The sequence below is a fragment of the Chenopodium album genome, chromosome 7 (genome assembly GCF_948465745.1).
Source record: "Chenopodium album chromosome 7, dcCheAlbu1.1, whole genome shotgun sequence".
Classification (NCBI taxonomy): Eukaryota; Viridiplantae; Streptophyta; class Magnoliopsida; order Caryophyllales; family Amaranthaceae; genus Chenopodium; species Chenopodium album.
Genome location: NC_137840.1, coordinates 19,146,686 through 19,167,021, shown reverse-complemented (window position 1 = coordinate 19,167,021; position 20,336 = coordinate 19,146,686). Strand labels below are relative to the sequence as shown.

General features: G+C 40.1%; 1 non-coding gene across 1 annotated transcript; it reads left to right on the top strand.

The window, feature by feature from the left end:
• The first annotated feature begins 17,938 nt into the window (after nt 1-17,938).
• Nucleotides 17,939-18,046, top strand: LOC145641131 (small nucleolar RNA R71). Its single transcript, XR_014115197.1, has one exon. It is a non-coding gene; the product is annotated as a small nucleolar RNA R71 (small nucleolar RNA).
• The last annotated feature ends 2,290 nt before the right edge of the window (nt 18,047-20,336 follow it).

Below are 20,336 nucleotides of genomic sequence, written 5' to 3'. Positions count from 1 at the left end.
TTTTCAAATAAAGCAACACAAATAGAAACCAACAAATACAATGAAAATTATATACTCTGGACTAGTCTAAAAAAGATAACACAACGGTAATGGAAGCCGTTCCCCGGCAACGGCTCGAATTTTACAAGTGAAATAAACGTGTTGTCAAATGTCTATCCCTAGATCAAATACAATTTATACAACTTAAACAAACCTAATACGAGTATAAGGAAAGCATAGGGGTCGAACCACAGGGATCGAATAAACACCACCAAATGTTGTCGGCAATTAAGCTTGTCCGAAATAGGAGATAAATAAACTAAAGTCTAAAGATGCTATAACAATAAATAAAACACTAAGAGAAATGGTTTAGGTAAAGCATTCACTTGAACATAAACAAAGGCAACGAAATTGAATTAATTATGAACTAAACATGTTCGAATATCGAAGTAAAGGATCCAATCTAGCCGCCTCTCGAGGTCAATTGGCTTCTCCTAACATAGCCTCTATGCTTCCACATTAGATCCATATACTAGGAGGTATTATTACTTAACAATCGATAATAATGAACCCTAGCTAAGTCAACTTTCGTTCCTTGTTAGCAAAGATTCACCTTTTATAAACCAACAATGCGCACTTGCAAGAAGATCAAAGAATATCAAGCAAATAAAGACTTTAATCACAAATAAATCAATTCCAAACCCTAGAACATGCTCAAGATCCAACGACACCAAAACCATCCCCTTAATGGGGAGATTACTCACTAATAATAATAATAACAAGATTAATTAAGAAATAATCAAGAATTAACATGATTAATGAGCAATAATAACAACTAAAATAATAATCAAAAGAAAGTAAATAAAATAGAGGAGAGAGAATTAAAGATTTTCATTGATTGAAAATGAAAGTCTACAAACAAGATGATTAATCTTCTTCTTCAAAATCCAACCTCAACAATGGTGAAACCCTCACTTTCTCTCTCTAAACTACTATAATGCTAACCTAAAAAAAGAGAGAGAAGCTCTCCTAAAACTAATTAAGAAAAATAGAATAATTATTAATTGTCTATTGTTAATTCTAATTACCCTAAAATTGGGTATTTATACTAAGGTAGCAAAAATAAGAAAAATAAAAGAAGAAAATAAAATAAATAAATAAAAGGAAATAAAAAGAAATAAGAAAGGAAAAAGGAAATAAAAATAAAAATTAAAGAATAAATAAAAATTAAATTAAAAATAAACAAATTCCCCACTAAACATCAGACCCCTTTCCTTCCTTCGCATTTGGCTGCTCTGAACTCCATTGAAGCGCATCACCATCACCACCGTTCATCAACCATCATCATCAAATCTTCACCGCTCATCCTCATTGTTTATCATCAAGCATCAAATAAAAACCGTTCGAGCTTCAATAACAATCACGCGCAGAGCTCGTGGAGTGGTTTAGTCGAACCACGGGTTGGTGTGGCCGAACTACGGGGTTGGTTCGGCCGAAACATATGTGTGTTTGACCACACCTCTTCAATATAGAAAACTTCGAAAGTTTCTGTCGTTTAGCCAGTTCGACCGAACTCCTCGACGGTTTGTCCAAACCCGATCGAAATTGAAGTGCTCTTAATTTTGAGCGGAAATAGTGGAATCAGGGTGAGTAATTGCGGTGGACTACTTGGCTAAGGTTGCGGGATGTGCGGTGGTGATTGTCGTTGTTGTTGGCGACTAGAAGTGAGGGGTTATTGGTGGCGATTGGAGGCAGCAGCGATGGCTGATTGCTGGTTGGGATGCGAGTGGTCAGGTGTTGATTGGAGATGCGGTGTTGCTCTTATTATTGACGGTGGTGCACTTACGTGGGAGCTGGTGGTGTGCGTGAGGTGGTTTAGTGTGGTGGGGTGCTGCTGTAGACTGAGCGAGGGAATGTGCGGTTGTGGTGGCGAGCAGGTGTTGTGTGGCTATTGTTTAGTTGTGGGTTGCTTGCAGTTGGTGGTGTTGTGGTGGAATATGGGAGCAAGGGAGCTGTGGACTGGTGGATAATAGTGGTAGCAAGGTAAGAGTTTATAGGAGGCTAGCTGAGAAAATAGGAGGAGCAGAGGAGGTTTTGTGTCTTGGTGTGGTGGAGGTTAAGAACGATTAGAGGGGGAGAGAGTGGTGTAGGATAAGGGACAGCAACCAACAAAGTAATGTGCACACACTTTGTCTCGTCCCCGAGCTCCGAACTCACTTGACATGAAACCCGGGACCCTAAACACAAAACCGAGGAGAAATCAAGACAAATAAAATAAAATAAATAAAGTAAAATAGAAAAAAAGCGAAATTAAACTAAAACTAACAAAAATTAAACAAAAACTATACAAGAAAATGAAGTAAAATAAAATAACAAAATAAACATAAATCTAATTAAATCTATGAAAGTATCAAAGAAAAGGAATGAAATAAAATAAATCGAAAGCAAATAAAATACGAAAATAAACTAGAAACCAATTAAATAAAGAAATTAAATTAAAACATACTAAAACTAAGAAATAAACTATAAACTTTATTAAAAAGAAATAAAGAGAATAAAAGGGAAATAAGGGAAAATAAACACGGAAATAACTCTAAAACTACTCCCTAAGAGTGACATTTTCATCACATACCCATTCAATGTTAGTAATAACTAAGCATTGAAGATTCAAAAACATGGAGTAAATATGATTCTATGCTTCATTGAGTCATAATATATTTGGAGTTGTTAAATAGATTTAAAATTCTAATGATAGAAATATTTAAACCATTTCTATATATATAAATTGTCTCTAATATGTCAATTAATTTAAGTAAAAATGAACATCGCATGCGGAAGATCCAAAGGGATGGACTTTCAATATTATTAGATTGTGAATCTATTGATATATGTAAACTTTTTTTAGGGTAAAAATAAACCCAAAAACATGGTCCGATCTCGTAGTGACACGTGGCCAAGTCAAAGGGCGACACGTGTCCCTATGGGAAGATCACTCGTGTCAGATGCCCTAAATAGCAACTGAAATCAGCAAGAGAAAGGGCCCTCATTACATCAGGGCCCAAATCCCGAGGAAAGTCATTGAAAGCCGCAAAGCGGCGCCCCTATGCAACATGTGGCATTCTGTGATTGCGCAACCAATCATGTCAGAGAATTTTAGGGTACAAACCCTATAGGGGCACACACTCCCATCCCTATAAATACCCCAATCATTTATGATGGGAGGGGTGGATGGTGACATAACCTTAAAAAAGAGCTTTAAAGAGCTCTAACCTCTCTCTAAACTTTCTGTTTCTCGATCTCTAACTTTATCGTCGGAGGCGAATATTTCGGTAAACAAATATTTGTTCATTTTGCAGGTGTCTGTGTCTCATTTCCTGAAGAGCGCGACCAGTATTCGAGGAGATTACAAAAAACCCCGAAACATTTGGGGTCGTTTTTGGGGATACTCGTATGTTATGGCAGTAGATGGTCAGTCACCTAATCCCGGCCCTCGTCCAGGCGAGGACTGCTATGTAGAGGACATAGTCTCTACAATCCTTACCAGCGATCCGCTGACCACCTCATTTCAAGAGGCTGATGATCCCCCTGTTACCGTAGGCTCTCTAAAGGCCGCGCTCAATAAGCTCCATAAGGAGTTTGAAAGCAATCAAGCCTCTACCTCTAGGTAGCCGCCCAGGATGGAGGAAGATAGGGCTCCGAAGAAAGCTCAAAACAAAGCGACTAATGCAACAGATGCTGGGAACATCCCATTTTGCCGGCCGACTAGAAGGTCTCCAAGGGTGCCACAGACAAATTTCTCTGATCTTTTGGCAACAACCCAATCGTCTGGGGGGAGGAGTAGTCTACCTCGAAGAGAGGATCCTGAGCGGTCTAGATGTTGGAAGGATGCAAGGGATTATCTCTAGCATAAGCAGCGGGAATATGCCGCTTACTCGGACATGGCCTCAACTACAACAATGCCAGATGATTTCTCCAATCATTCTTTTTCCCAGCATAGCAATTCGGCCATCTCCAGCAGGAGTTAAGCAGTGCGAACTCCAACTCCTATTTTAGTTCCATCACTTCAATATCAACCTCCTCAGGGTTTATTGGTATGGTGCAGCTGAGTCCCCAAGTCTTTGGACAATATGGGTCATACGGACAGACGTACGGTCAGGCTCCCTACCTAGCTGGGCCGTCCGCGCAGCCACATCCAATTGACTAGCAGATGCACCAATTGACCCTTGGAGATAAGCCGCCTCGGTTTTCGCAAGGCATCTTAACATCACCTCAACTAGCAAAAGTCAAGACCGTACTTGTGGGTGCCTATGATGGTACGGGCAACCCCGAGGAGCATATCACTTCTTACAAGAATTTGATGTACTTGCAATGTGTAGATGATGCTACATGGTGCAAATGCTTCCCGGCAACCTTAAAAGGAGTGGCGCATGATTGGTTCAATAGTTTTTCAGCCGAGTGCATTAATTATTTTACCACCCTCAGTTTGCTGTTTCTAGGGAACTTCTCTTATAACATTCCACCAAGGAAAACAAGTCTCAACTTGGCAACAATTGTGCAAGGAAAAAATGAAGGACTACGCTCGTTTGTCTAAAGATTTAACAAAGAAAAGGCCCAAATCCATAATCTTCCGGACGAAATAGAATATTCTGAATTTCTCCTGGGATTAAGGCATAATGGTTTAAAGTTCGATTTGGTAAGAAAAAAGATTCAGTCATACACAGGTGTTTTGCTGGAAGCCGAAGCCTAAATTGAGGCGGCGAACTTTTGTTTGCTCACAAAATCAGAAGCGCCGGTGAAGGAGGCTTAAAAGAAACAACCTTCTAAGAAAGACTCGGCTGACCGAAAGAAAGAAGGAAACAAGAGGAAAGAAGTATGGGTAGCCGACGGCCAGCAAGCTAGGTCAAAGAAATTAAAGTCAAGACGGACGAGCCCTAGTATGAGTTCAACAAGGACTGTTACTCCGTCTCGATGGAAATCAAAGACAAGTTCGAGTTTGAAAAGCCCCGGCCGATGAGAGGCCTGGCTAAGTACATGATCAAGAATAAGTACTGTCACTTCTAGAAAGATGTGGGTCATGACACGAACGATATTGCATCAGTCTGAAGATGTTGTTAGACAAGCTGGCTGAGAAGGGCATGTTGAATTCTTACGTGATGAAGTCCAATTACACATACACACGGACAGACAACACGTCCGAGAAGAAACAGAAAAATTATAAGAAAAAAGACAAGGAAGATGATGGGAATAACACTAATTAAGGCTTTGTGGCCGTGATATCAGGAGGTTTCGCCTCAGGCAGCCCCACCATGAAAAGGATCAAGCAAGATGCCTAGAACTTATGAAAGGTGATGCTAATGGATGCTGTAAAGGCCAAACCCTTTCTTGAAGTAACCATCAGTGAGGCTGACCGGGGAGAGGTCAAAGCCCTGCACAATGATCCTATGTTATTCATTATGAAGATAGACAAATTGAAGGTTGAACAAGTATTGATTGATACGGGTAGCTTGGCCAACATCATAAGCCTTGCCGCCCTGAGGAATCTAAGCTTACCAGAGGATGCTCTTCAAGACATCAATCACTCGTTGGTAGGATTTGGGGGGAATGTTATCCACCTAGTTGAGCGGATAGACCTACCCGTCTGCTTAGGGAAAAAAAGGGAAGGAAGAGATATGGTTGTCCGCTTCTTGGTGGTAATAGAGCTGACTGGATATAACGTTATACTCGGCCGTCCCACGCTGAATGCAGCTAAGGCAGTCATTGTACCTCATCTAATGCTGCTAAAGTTCGAGAGGACGGATGGTAAAATTGGAACGATCCAAGGAAGTCAGAAAATGACTAAGGAATGTAATCAGTTGGCTATTAAGTCTACCACACGTGGACCAAAATCGTCCGAGCCAAAAGGAGAAGGAACCTCACTCCCAGCATAACATGTCGGCCAGAAGCGCAAGGCGGCCAAGATGGAGCAAGCCTAGCAGCTAATGACTGCAGTCGGCCAGAAGAGTTAAGGCCCTAGTCGGCCGGCAATCACCAAGATATAGTGTATGACCCCGATCAACAAGGTCAGACGGTTAGTGTAGGCGCTATGGCTTTGGGTATGCTTGGGGATGAGTTAGTTCAACTGCTGAGAGAATTCACAGATGTATTTGCATTCGAAGTTGGTGATATGCTAGGAATAAGTTCTGACCTGGCCGTTGATCGAGGGTTAGATAGGTCGTTAAGCTACTACCCTAATCAAATTAATCATTTATAATACCTAAACCTACACTAAACTAGTTAGTGGCAAGTAAAGGGTCGAACCACTAGGGAAGCACACTAATTCAACATTCAATAATCACTAATGCAAGAGTGAAAACAGGAATGTTTTTGTTGGTTTTGTCGAGTAAGAACACTAAAACTACAAAAAAGGAAGAAAATGATGATTAAAATTAAGAGAAAATGACGCTAGGGGTACGGGGGTGTCCAATATGATTAGAAAGAGGGGAATAATGGTGATTATCATGAAACACATGCCAAAGAACACAAGATTCTACCTAAACAATTCATTCTCATGCAATAGTCTAGGCAAATCAATGAAAGAGGTCAACACTAATAAGGATCATTCTCATGCATCCTATTAGTAACAATCAAATTAAAGAGAATAAAGATGCACAATCCATAAAAACTCCACTTTAATAACTCATTCTCATGCAATCATTAAAAAAGAGATGATCTTAATCTAGTTCAAATCACTTTCATGCATTTAAAGAAGAAAACATCAAATAGGGTGCAACAATAATCTCAAGCTAATAAAAATCATGTCTTTCATCAATATATGGCATAAGTTCAATCCAACCATCATCATTCATTCAATATTAACTCATATCTTCCACCCCCTTCCCCTAGCTAAAAGTTTAGCCTAGGGAAGGGAGATTAAACAAAATATCAAAACTAGAAATAAACTCAAGAAACTCAAAACAAAACATGATTAAAGTCAATGAAATCAATAACAACTAGATAAACTAATAAGATTAACAAGAATAAGTAACAATAAAACAAATAAATAATACTAAAGGAAAGGCAAAGTGATTACTAAAAAAAGGATTTAGGAAAGATGAAAACTTGACTTCTTGCTTGATTAATTGAAGATTGAAACTTGAGAAAAGTTCAATACAATAAAGGATGCTTGAATAACAATGTATTTTCTCTCTCTAGATTGGGCTAATGTCCTATGGAATTAGTACTAACTGCCTTTTATTACAAATAGTCCCGTTTATATATATGTGGCTCCCCCCAAAAGAAAGAAACTTGGGCAACAAGGCGCAAGGAAATCAGAAACCCAGCGGTGCGCGCCCGCATACGACATATGCGCGCCCGCGCAGTAGAAGTGTGCGCCCTCTCAGTATAGTGCACAGCCGCAACTTTGAGGGTATGGGGAAATCAAGCGCGCCCTCACAGTAAACCTGTGCGCCCGCGCAGCAGGTCGTGCGCCCGCATTGAAGCCGCACAATAGGTCGCACAAATACTCTTGTTTGGCTCTGTTTCTTCAGCTTGGCTACGCGGGTTCTAACAGGGTTGCACGCTCGCACAGCTTAGGGTGCGTGCCCACGCAATAGCCGCACAACATCTCGCGCAGAACAGTTTGCTTGGTTACTTGAATTGCACTTTCTTTCGGCACAAAATACCTACAAAACAAAAGCATGGAAATAAAAATAAAGAGAAGGCGAGAAGACTAAGAAAAGGGAAGATAAAGGAGAAACGAAAAGAGGAAACAAAACTAGGTAAAAATGATTAGAAAAAGGGCCAAACAAGTGCAGATGAGGGGAGAATCCTTAGAGAAAAAGGATAAAAGAGTGGCATAAATGCCACTCATCAAAATCCCCCACACTTGCCTCTTGCTTGTCCTCAAGCAAGGAAAACTGGAACAAAAAGACAAACACAACAAACGTAACATGACAAGGTTTAAGCAAAACCAATCAAGCCTCAAGGTAATTAAATGCTCCATTTGGACTCACACGCAAATAAATGCACCAAAGAATACTTATCTTTCTCAATTTAAAGAGGGAAAACACGTTCCAAGATGCTCAAGGTTGAAAAAGACAAACCTAAGCTAAGCATAGAGAACTAATGATTTCATTCTCCGACCTAACCCCAACCAAGACGGTCCGCGTTCCCTCCACTAGCTTCAATTCATCCCCTAGCTAGCTCCTAATGATTCCTCGAGGGAACCAGAAAATGAAATTTTTATGTGGAATCATAAGGTCATCCCGACTTCTTAACTATGCATACTCTCTCCAAGGGTTGAAATCTATCTCCCTCCACTGTTCTTTGACCACGCCCCTCTAAAATCCAAGGGTCTTAAGTAAGGTTATAATGTCATGGCTAGGGGTTAAGGTCGGGAAACAATTTAAAAATTTTGGTGGCAATTCCTAAGTGAAGCATAAGAGTGGCCATCTCTCATGAACATCCTAAGAATTGAACCTATTCTCAAACTTACAACCTTTCAAAACAAACAACACCACATTACTTCAATCTTTTTCATTTTATTTTATTTTATTTTATTTTTTTGCTTGGTTTTCATGAGTTTCAACTTTCTTGCCAAACATTTTTGCATACTCTTTTCATGAATAATCTTTCAAAACCTTACTTGAACAAAATTACACAACTTTCTTGCTCAATTTCATCATTATCAAACTTGAACCTCTCAAGCCAATGCTTCACTAACTACAAGGGTTGGTAGAACATAGGCCGATAGGTTTGTAATATGGCTAAGTTAAGAAAGGGGAAATAAGGCTCAAATTGGTTAGCAAGTGGGTGAATGTAAAAATGAAAACCAAATTTTTAACAAAACACAAAGAAAACAAAGAAAAATGAGAAGAAATGCCCTCTTCCTCCTCTAGAGTTATATGGTCACGATCTTGGGAGCTAGACGCCAACACAAAGATTCAGATTTGCATAGTTAAGGATCCTAAATGCCGCTCACAAGAATGATGAAGGCTAGAACAAAGGACGCTCACACGGGATAAGAAATATAGCAAATACCAACCAGGGGAATCCTATCAACCATAGAGAGCAACACCATCTTACCACTTTCCCGTGAACAAGGGGTACAAACGTCCTCAAAAATTTTAAACAGGGCAACCTTATATTACAATGTGTCTAATTTAATACAAAGCATTCTCAAATCGTGTAAACCCTCATCAACGAGGAAGATAAACATTTAAAGATACATCATTAAGAGAGGCGAACCAATCAAAAAGAGTGAGAGAATTTCAAATCTAAAATCATTTCAAATTGTCATAAATATGCTTGTAACACAAAAAGGGGAAAACAGAACAAAAGAAAGAGGAAGAAATAAAAAAGGTTCACATACGAGGCATATAATCCAATTAAATCGCAATCGTCATACAAGTGATCATTCGATATCAACATCAACGATCCTAGGTTCCATAGAACCAAAAGCAAACATCCTCGAACCATTCAACTTCTTCCTAAGCTAAACCTAAGCTAAAAACCCGAAGAAAAAGAAAATAAAAGAGAGGAAAGGTCTCACCAAACGCTGCTTGAAATGAAGACAAGATAAATTATGCTATCTCACAGAGGGGGCTCGATTTGCCCCTTAACTTCCTTTATCTCCATTTAAAAGCTTGAAAAGTGAGCCAAAACGAAAGAAACGACTGAGATAAAACAAAAATTAATAAAAAAAGTTAAAAATCAAAGAAAGCAACTAAGACTTTAAACAAAATAAAGAAATAGAAATAAAATAAAACAAACTAAATAAAATTTTGGATTAAGGGAAATTTGGACTATCGGGAGTTTGGATTTTTCTTTATAGGAGCGCCATCACCTACACAAACACTTGAAAATTCATTAGTAAAAGCTCATTTAAATATCCCAGAGACATCATCATCGCAATCAACAAGATAAATCAACATCAAAACATGATAAAGCCAACCGAACCATGAGAGCTCTACCACCTACAATGAAATTCCCCCACACTAAAATGATGACAAGCCTTCCCCCACATTATAAAAAAAAACATCCCTTTGCTTCTTACACACCCCCCACACTAAAACAATGCACCGTCCATGGTGCGCCAAATTAAAACATTGGGAGGGGGCAAAGGGGAGAAATAAAGAACAAGGGGGGCTAATGGCCACAAGGGCCGACTTTGTCATCATCTTCATCATCCTTTGTGTCGTAAGAGAAACCGTCCAGAGGTATCCCGTGTGGGTCCCAACCACCAGTGAAACACGTAGGCCAACCATAGTGACCTCGATAGAGGTCTTATTGCCAATGAGGCAACGGGTCGAAAGGGGTGGGAAACTGAAGAGGGGAAGGGTGGGTAGGGTTGACATATGGATAGTTAGGGTCACCCCTAAAATCACTCCCCCCCGGGGCACGATAATCGTACCCTGTTTCCGTCGGGTAGTCTACCCTAGAAACACTGTGGGAGGAGGGCCCTTGCCAATAGGGCCAAGTAGGCTACGATCCCTGCCACTATGGGACCAGGCCTTTTGGGGTGGCCAATAGGGGTAATTAACCGGGGGGTGACCTCTCCCCTTTCCATAGCCGCACCATAGAGAGCTTGGGTTTGCATAAACATACCCTGTTGGTTCTACATCAGGCTTTGCATGCCAAGTTGCATGCTCATCATTTGTTTTTCAAGGCTACTCATGCCTTGATGTTATTTCTGTTGTTGATGATGTTGTTGTTGGTGTTGTTGTAGCTGATGTTGTTGTTTTGTTGTTGTTGCTGTTGTTGTTGTTGATCGACTACCATATTCCTTGCGCCACCCAAAGTTGTGGGTAACACACCATTGTCTCGCGGAATTTTCCATACATTCCTAGAGTTCCGCTCCAAGGATGTACGACTGGGGTAAGGCAAGATACAATGGTGCTTGCGGTCAACAATCCAAGCATGAAAATTGTTGGAATCTGAAGTTCCTTTGAGAAACCCCGACCTTCTCATTTGGTGTATGTCAATGAATAGATCTTTGTCGGACCCAATTTGAGTGCATGAGGGGAAGAAACGTTCATAGTTAAGCTTCTTGTCAATCCTTGTAATCATCCCACCAAGGGAAATTTCTCCCGTCTTATGACCTGACTTGATTGCCTTGCAGCACATGACGAACCAGTACCCCTTGTTGATCCATCCTCTCAACTCCTCCCTAGTAGCAACCCACAAAGTAAAGAGCTCTTCATGCGAGAGCTTACTCAAGTCTTGCTTTCTAAACACCGCAAACCCCAGAATGCGGTGAAGGATATGGAGAACAAGGTGGATAATATGGTTGGCCACCGAATACCTAGTGTTGAAATTTTCAAAATCGATAATCGTTTGCCACCATCGAAATGCATCGTACTCTGGGAATAGGATCAATGAAGGGGCAAGGAGGTCCGCCTGGGGGTTCAAATCCAACAATGTATTGAGATCACTAAGAGTTATAGTGTGCTGGCTGTTGAAAAGTTGGAAGGAAATTTGTAAGTTGTTTTTCCCATAAGGCTCCTTTTCAAATGAGGCCAAGAATTCGAAGGTGGGCTCTTTATATGTTCGAAATTGATGCTTGATGAACTCTCTCATCCCTAAGTTGTCAAGGAGCGACCTTATGTCATCGTCAATCCCCAAAGCTCTCATGGAGCGTTGATCATAGTGTCTCGAAGGATTTAGCTTTCGACCTTGAAGGTCATTAAAGAAAGTAGCATGGACCTTGTTCAAGAATCTCAATCAAGGGGGAACATTTGGTCCTTGAGCTAGAGTTTGTTGAGTTTGAGTACTCGGTTCCTCAACCCTTAACCGGGGCTCGTTTCTACTATTCCTTTTGCTCATTGTGGCCTCATCAAATACAAACAACCAAACCAAAAGAGAACTCCCTTCGAACTCAACCAATAATTGAAACAAAACAACAACAACCCAAGCCTTAACAATCTGCAAAAAGGTTAGTGCCAACAACTAACCACACAAATATAGCTCCAAAAACAACTAGAATCAACAACAAAGCACTCAATAACAATACAATATGATAATAAGCAATTTTCATGAAAATAGTTGCATTATCATCAATACTAACACACAATTGCTCAACTTAATTCCATGAAAATAGTTTACAAATCAATAATGTTAACAACAATGTCCAAAAATCACTAAATATCACACTAATAACCAATAAATCCTTAACAAAGAAAATTAAAATCACATGAAACTCACTCAAGCTAATCCATGCTTAATAACTAAAAGTTTTGCATAAACAAGTGAAACTAAGAAATAAAATAGCAAAATTTAGAGTTATACCACTTAGTAGAAGCTTGAACACCACTAAGAACCCCCAAGAGCACCACCTTCAACTAAGCTTTCACACCATGAAAATGGAGGAATTTAGGTATTTTGGAGAGAGAAAGTGGGTAAATTTGTGAGTAGAGTGAAAATTTTTTATGGATTTGAAGAAAAATCAATGGAATTTGTGAAAAATCGGTGAAATTGGAAGGTTAGGGTTTGAGTTTGTGAGGAGAGAGAAAAGAACATGAAATAGGGTTTGTGAAAATATGAGGGCGAAATGGGGAAGAAGGGGTTAAAACCCGATTTTCCCAGCTCTGCGCGTCCACGAAGGAGCTCTACGCGCACGCACAGGAAGCTGCGCGCCCGCACAGGAATCTCGCATAAGGTCGCGCAGACTCACTGCCTCAATTCTCCAATTTTGAATAAAAGTGTGTGGGTTCTGACAGTGCTTGCGCGCCCGCAAACCTTTCCCTGCGCGCCCGCACAGAGGTCGTGCACTAGGTTGCGGAAACCTTCTATCTCAAATCTCCAATTTTGAATTAAAGTGTGCGGGTTCTGACAGAGCTGCGCGCCCGCACATTTTACACGGCGCGCCCGCACAGGGGTCGTGTACAGGATCGCGCAGAGCAAAATTCAAATTCTTTCTCCTCTCATCTTTGATATAGAAAATCCTTTACTCCTTCATATTACAAACACCTATCATCCAAAAGGGGGAAAATGAAATTCAAATTCAAATTCAAAGAAGAAAGTGAAATTGGAATATTTAAAAAAAAAAAAAAAAAAGGAGTTAAAAACTCGGGTTGCCTCCTAAGAAGCGCTTCTTTATGAGGTCACTAGCTTGACCATGAGGAAAATTCTTCAAGTGGGAGGCTTGGGATCCAAAGGATCAAGCATTATATATTCGAGGATACCAACTTCTTCCTTGCAAAAGTAATGCTTTAAACGATGACCATTAACCATAAACTTGTTACCATCCGCATCTAACTCAAAGGACCCATAAGGAATAGTCTTTGATATCACAAAAGGACCCGACCACTTTGATTTGAGTTTACCCGGAAACAAATGAAGCTTTGAGTTGAAAAGCAAAACCTTGTCTCCAACCTTAAAGTTCTTGTTTCGAATATGTTGGTCATGCCACTTTTTGGTCTTCTCCTTATATAACCTTGATCTCTCATAAGCATCATCTCTAAGCTCTTCAAGTTCATTGAGCTTAAACAATCTCTTCTCACCGGCCAACGATAAATCCATATTTATCTCTTTGATGGCCCACCAAGCCTTATATTCTAACTCAATTGGCAAGTGACAAGCCTTTCCATATACCAACCTATAGAGGGTTGTGCCGATTGGAGTCTTGTACGCCGTCCTAAGAGCCCATAGTGTGTCATCAAGTTTGAGAGACCAATCTTTCCTTGATTTTTTCACCATCCTTTCAAGAAGATTTTTGATTTCACGATTCGAGACCTCCACTTGTTGTTGAGTTTGAGGGTGGTAAGGTAATCCAACATTGTGATGAATGCCGTAACTCTTAAGAAGAGATTCAAATTGCGTTTTGGCGAAATGGGAGTCTCCATCACTAATTAGCACCCTCAGAACCCCAAACATAGAATATATGATCTTCTTTAGAAGCTTAAGCACAACTTTGTGATCATTGGTAGGTGAGGGTATGGCTTCAATCCATTTAGTCACATAATCAACCGCTACAAAGATATATAGATTTCCACAAGAAGAAACAAAAGGCCCCATAAAATCCACCCCCCATACATCGAAGGGTTCAACTTCTAAAACACTTTGTTGGGGCATTTCATCCCTCTTGGTAATGCCTCCGCTCCTTTGACATCTATCACATTGCGTAACAAATTGGTGAGCGTCTCTATGCATTGTCGGCCACCACAATAAAGATTGAGAGATTTTTGCCACTGTTTTGTCAACACCACCATGTCCTCCACATGGTAGTGAGTGGCAATGCTCAAGAACTCCTTGAATTTGATGATCTAGAATACACTTCCGGAAAAGGCCATCTCCACATTGCTTGAATAGGTATGGGTCATTCCAAAAGTACCTTCTCACTTCCTTGAAAAACTTCTTCTTTTGTTGAGAAGAATACTCTGGGAGAACGACTCCATACGCAAGATAGTTGGCTATAACCGCGTACCAAGTGGTAGAAGTTGACACCAAAGCTATGAGAGCCTCGAATCCTATCTCATCATTAATTAGTACATCATCCTTGTTCTCAAAAATTAGCCTAGATAAATGATCCGCTATATAGTTCTCCACTCCCTTTTTGTCCCTCATTTCATGTGAAAGTCTTGGGGAGAGAGAACCCAACGGATCAAGGGAGGCTTTGCTTCTTTCTTGGTCATGAGATATTGCACCGCGACGTGATTCTTTTACACAATAACTTTTGATCATATAAGATAGGACCAAAACTTATCGAATTCATACACTACCACTAGCATCTCTTTCTCCGTTGTTGTGTAATTCTTTTGAGCCTCAGCTAGAGTCCTACTTGCATAGTAGATGACACATGATTTTGCTTCTTTCTTTTGACTAAGAACGGCACCTACTGCACAGTCACTAGCATCGCACATTAGCTCAAAAGGCAAGCACCAATCCGGAGCTTGCACAACGAGAGAAGAAATGAGAGCTTCCTTGAGCTTACGAAATGCCTCAAGGCATGCCTCATTGAAGCTAAAAACAACCTCCTTTTTGAGTAATTAGGTCAAAGGTTTAGAGATTGAAGAAAAATCTTTGATAAACCTCCGGTAAAAACCGGCATGCCCAAGAAAAGCTCGTACCCCCGTGATGGAAGTAGGATGGGGCACCTTTTCAATCACCGAAACTTTGGCCGGATCAACCTCAATGCCATTTTTTGAAACCTTATAGCCGAGGACAATGCCCTCCTCGACCATAAAATGACACTTTACCCAATTTAAAACCAAATTCGTCTCTTGACACCTTTTTAAAACTTTTTCAATGTTAAAAAGACAAGTGTCAAAAGAAGAGCCACCAACACTAAAATCATCCATGAAAACTTCAATTTCTTTTTCAAGCATCTCGGAGAAAATGGAAGTCATGCATCTTTAACAAGTAGAGGGAGCATTGCATAATCCAAATGGCATTCTTCGGTATGCAAATGTCCCATATGGACATGTGAAAGTATTTTTCTCTTGATCACTTGGATGGATAGGGATTTAGAAAAATCCGGGGTACCCATCCAAGAAACAAAAGAAATCATGGTTAGAAAGCCTTTCAAGCATTTGGTCCATGAAAGGGAGAGGAAAATGATCTTTCTTGGTGTTTTTGTTTAATCTCCTATAATCAATGCACATTCTCCACCCGGTCACTATCCGGGTGGAGATTTCCTCTCCCTTTTCACCCTTGATTATGGTCATTCAACCCTTCTTTGGAACTACATGAACCGGGCTAACCCATTTTCTATCGGAGATAGCAAAGATGATACCCGCCTCACATAGTTTAAAAATTTCTTTCTTCACAACCTCTTGAAGGTTGGGGTTCAACCTTCTTTGAGGTTCAATGGAGGTGGAATGATCATCTTCAAGATGAATACGATGCATGCATAAAGAAGGGCTAATACATTTGATATCATCAATGCTTTACCCTATCACATCCCTATATTTTCTTAAAACCTCAAGAAGTTTTTTCAAATTAAGACCATCTAGGGTAGCATTGACAATAATAGGGTATTTTCCCTCCTTATCAGGAAAGCATATTTTAAAGAAGGGGGAAGGGGCTTGAGTTCTACCTTGGGCGGAGGCTTAGAAATCTCCTCCAATTTCTCCTCCTTGGACTCAAGCTCGATCTCAACTTGTTCCACAACTTCCTCCTTTGAGGATTCCTCCATTGCCTTGACAAACTCTTTAGCCTCTTGAGAGTGGAACACTTCTTTGCATGTAAGAGCTTCTATCATTGGATCTTGAGGCCTCATCACGACCCTCCCCAAGCGATCTAGATCCTCATTCACAACATTAACTCAATAACATTTTTCAACCAAGGGGGTCTTGAGCAACTTAGTAAACTCAAAGACAATCTTCTCATCGGCCACCTCACATGTGATGGTGTTGTTCTTGAAATTTATGACCGCCCCCAAAGTTTTAAGAGCTTCACGTCCCAAAATAAAAAGAGTGTTATCATCTTCTTCCATATCCATCCCTACAAAGTCACAAGGCACGTAGATGTGTCCCACTTGAATTGGATCATCCTCAAGCTCTGCACAAGGTAACTTCACAGACCGATCGGCCAATTGAGTTGTATTCCTTGTAGGGATCATCTCTATATTGAGTTTTTGAGCAATGGATAGAGGGATTAAACTAACAGTTGCTCCAAGATCAACTAAGGCGCCCCTAGCTTCCATGTTCCCAATTTTCACCAGCAAAGTGAAACTTCCCGTATCTTCTTCCTTCTTGGGAATCTTATGTTGGACAAGAGCACTCACTTGATGTGGAAGGGTGATAAGCTCATCATTGAGCTTCCTCTTGTTGGTGAGAACATCTTTGAGGAAATTGGAGTAAGATGTCATTTGTGTCACAACTTCAAGAAAAGGGAGGTTGATATGCAAATTCTTCAAGACACTAAGAAATTTTGCAAACTTGTAATTAAACTTCCTCTCCGCAAGCCGACCGGGAAAAGGAACTGGTCCATCAAGATTGCTTGCCTCACTAGGAATTGAAGTTATCTTCTCATTGTCAAGCTTCTTCTTCTCCGAACCTCCTTCTCTCTCATCACCCTTTTCTTTCTCACCTCCCTTGTTTTCATTCACACTCTCCTCTCCTCCCTTCTTTTCCTCACTATCCCCTTCATTTGTCCCTTTATAGGAAGTTCCTGACCTCAATGTTATCGCCTTGCATGTATCGGGTTTTGGGTTGTGAGAAGGGTTAGGTTGTAGTTGTCCGGGTAGAGTAAATAATGAATTGAAAGGAGTTTTCTCGGCCAATTGGGCTAGTTGCAAATCAACTATCTTGTTATGAGCTCTTATCTCTTGCATTTTTTGCCCAAAAGATTGCATTTGCGCATGCATGGCTTGGAGGAGTTGAGTTTGAGTTAGCTCCGCTTGGGGTGCTTGTTCTTGAAGATTTCTTTGAGGTTCTTGGGCTTGATTGTTGTATTGGTTATTCCTTAGGTAGCTTCCTCTTGGGTTTTGGGGTTGAGATGGATGTGGATTTTGATAATGAGGGTTGGAGTTGTAGGAAGGTTGAGCTTGTTGGTTCCATTATTGAGGGTGAGGTACAAACCCGGGTGGTGGTTGTCTCCAAGCTAATCCACCGCCACTTCCTCTAAATGCCTCTTGCCTTGTGTTGTATGCCGCTACATGCTCGGGGCTTAAACCTCAACAATAAGATGTATCATGGTTCGTTCCTCCATAATTTTGACAAGAGAAAGAGTTAACTTGAGAGGAGCTTACTCCACCACTTGAACTAGCATTCACACTCGTGTTCAACTTGGAAAGCCCTTTTGTTAGTTGATCAATTTGATGTTGTAATTGATAAACTTTCTCCAATTCGTAAATACCACCTCTCTTAGGAGAATTTCTTCTTTGGCCCCCCCAAGAGTAATTCTTTGCTACCTCTTCTATTGTGGCTTCAACTTGATTTTGACGGATTATGATTAATTGACCACCCGCCCCAGTATCCAAATTGGCTCTTGACATGGGCTCCAATCCGTCGTAGAAAAACCGCATGAGCAATCCTTGATTGTACTCATGGTGGGGACACGCTTGTACCAACTCTTTGAATCTCTCCCATGCTTCACCAAGACTTTCATCGGCTTCTTGCTCAAATGATGCGATTTTCCTTCTCATTTCGGCGGTCTTCTCCTTGCAGCTAAATTGCTTCAATAACGTCTTTACCACCTCCCTCAATGTTGTGAGAGTGTTCGGCTTTACTTGCTTTAGCCATTTCTTTGCTCGTCCGGTGAGAGATTGCCGGAAAAGGTGCATACGAATATAGTCTTGACTCACTTCATTGGTTTGCATCATAGCGCACAATTCAAAGAATCGGTCCAAATGTTCAATAGGGTCCTCACTTGCACTTCCGGAAAATTGCTCCGATTTAACAATTCTAGTATATTGTGGATGAATTGAGAAGTTGGTTTCCGTGACGGGTAGCAAAAACCCTCCCGTGAGCTCATAATCCTCTGGATTTCCGAACTCACGAAACAAAACATCATTTTCTGGTCCCGCCATTGATCCATTTGGTGAACTTCAAGAGTAAGTATCACTCTCACTATCAACTATATCACCAAAACCTCTTTCCTCATCTTGATAAAGCCTACGGACTTGTCTCAAGGTTCGGTTGATTTCATGGTCAATTTGATGTGAGGGTGCTCCTTGAGACCTCCTAAGAATTCACCAAATCTAAGCAAACAATAAGCAATGACAAGGATGATAAAACATAAAAAAAACAAAAAGAAAGGAAAGTAAAATGACTCTAACAAAAGCAATAATAGACGCTAAATAAGCCGCTTCCCCGGCAATGGCGCCAAAATTTGATCGAGGGTTAGATAGGTCACTAAGCTACTACCCTAATCAAATTAATCATTTATAATACCTAAACGTACACTAAACTAGTTAGTGGCAAGTAAAGGGTCGAACCACTAGGGAAGCAGACTAATTCACCATTCAATAATCACTAATGCAAGAGTAAAAAGGGGATTGTTTTTGTTGGTTTAGTTGACTAAGAACACTAAAACTATAAATAAGCAAGAAAATGATGATTAAAATCAAGAGAAAATGACCCTAGGGATACGGGGGTGTCCAATATGATTAGAGAGAGGGGAATAATGGTGATTAGCATGAAACACATGTTAAAGAACACAAGATTCTACCTAAACATTTCATTCTCATGCAATAGTCTAGGCAAATCAATGAAAGAGGTCTACACTAATAAGGATCATTCTCATGCATCCTATTAGTTACAATCAAATCAAAAAGAATAAAGAAGCAAAATCTATAAAAACTCCACTTTAATAACTCATTCTCATGCAATCATTCAAATAGAGATTATCTTAATCTAGTTCAAATCACTTTCATGCATATAGACTATAAAACATCAAATAGAGTGCAACAATAATTTCAAGCTAGTAAAAATCATGTCTTTCATCAATATATGGCATAAGTTCAATCCAACCATCATCATTCATCAAATATCAACTCATATCTTCCACCCCCTTCCCCTAGCTAAACGTTTAGCCTAGAGAAGGGACACTAAACACAATATTAAAACTAGAAATAAACTCAAGAAACTCAAAACAAAACATGATTAAAATCAATGAAATCAATAACAACTAGATAAACTAATAAGATTAACAAGAATAAGTAACTATAAAACAAATAAAAAATACTAAAGGAAAGGAGAAGCGATTACTAAATAAAGGATTAAGGAAAGATGAAAACTTTGATTCTTGCTTGATTCATTGAAGATTAAAACTTTAGCAAAGTTAAATAAAATAAAGGATGCTTGAATAACAATCTATTTTCTCTCTCTAGATAAGGCTAATGTTCTATGGAATTAGTACTAAGTGTCCTTTATTACAAAGAGTCCCGTCTATATATATGTGGCTCCCCCCAAAAAAAAGAAACTTGGGCAACAACGGGTAAGGAAATCAGAAACCCAGCGGTGCGCGCCGCACACGACATATGCGCGCCCGCGCAGTAGATGTGTGCGCCCTCTCAGCATAGTGCGCGGCCGCTCTCTAGTTTGGCTATGTTTATTCAGCCTAGTTGTGCGGGTTCTGACAGGGATGCACGCCTGCATAGGAAAGGGTGCGCGCACGCGCAATAGCCTCACAGTATCCCGCACATAATAATTTACTTGGTTCCTTTAAATGCTTTTTCTTTCGGCACAAAATACCTACAAAACAAAAGCATGGAAATCAAAATAAAGAGATGGAGAGAAGACTAAGAAAAGGGAAGATAAAGGATAAATGAAAAGAGGAAACAAAACTAGGTAAAAATGCTTAGAAAAAGGGCTAAACAAGTACAGATGAGGGGAGAATCCTTAGAGAAAAAGGATAAAAGAGTGGCATAAATGCCACTCATCAACCGTGAATAAGTTGGCCTTGAATCCATTGATAAAACTTGTCCATTAGAATAA